Source organism: Pteropus vampyrus, unplaced genomic scaffold (genome assembly GCF_000151845.1).
Source record: "Pteropus vampyrus isolate Shadow unplaced genomic scaffold, Pvam_2.0 Scaffold194, whole genome shotgun sequence".
Lineage (NCBI taxonomy): Eukaryota > Metazoa > Chordata > Mammalia > Chiroptera > Pteropodidae > Pteropus > Pteropus vampyrus.
The window spans coordinates 2,044,785-2,045,648 of NW_011888975.1; positions in this window are offsets into that span (position 1 = coordinate 2,044,785).

Consider the following 864-nt stretch of genomic DNA (forward strand, 5'->3'; position numbering starts at 1 on the left):
TTCTATTAGCAATGAGAAAAAGATTAGCAGACCCTTGAATCCCAAAGCTTACATTCTGAAAATTAAAGGGAAGAATGTTACTATTTTAAAAAGGAACTAAGGAGCATGTAATATTTTGAATCTATAGGACCAGAAAAATAGGGAATCCATGTAAAAAGAAAGAAAGAAAAAAAAACCAGGAGACTAGTGAAGAGAAACTCACATAATGGCAGGTGTGCAGTTCTTTCTAGAAAATCACTGGTCCAGCTTAGAGAAAGATCTAGGAGGAACCAAGATTATCTGATACCTTGGGTATAATAGGAAGAGATTAACAGAGTGCGAAGAGAAATCGCGATAGGTATGTAGAACTCTCAGGAACTAAAACAGGAGGCATTTATTGATTCCAGGGAAAACCGAAAGTTATAAAAGAATAAAACTGTAAATCATCATAACTACATGGCACGGTTATGAGTATTATTTATATAATCATAACATTACAAATATTCAATGTGAACTTAACAAAAAATTGTGATTTATTTTAGCACCTTGAAAAAAGGGGAGAAGTGGAGCAGGGGTGTAAGAAACCTAAAGTTTTATTTCCACTAAAAGGATGTCAGTCGGTAAAAATCTAAAACTGAAAAATATCAAATAGCAGTAGAAGCATGATATTTAGTAATAAGCTGGTAAATGCAGAACAAACAGCTAAAAGAGTCGCCCTGGGGAGCAGGCGTCAGAGGCGGCTGGTTGGCTTGGGGCAGGGGACCGACCTGTGGACCCGCGATGACCACCACTGTCTCTGCCGCTGGAATCCATGGACTCCCGGGGGCTAAGATGGTGTGAGCAGCTCGAAGGGTTTCGGGGCAGCCCTACTGCTCACCAGTGCAG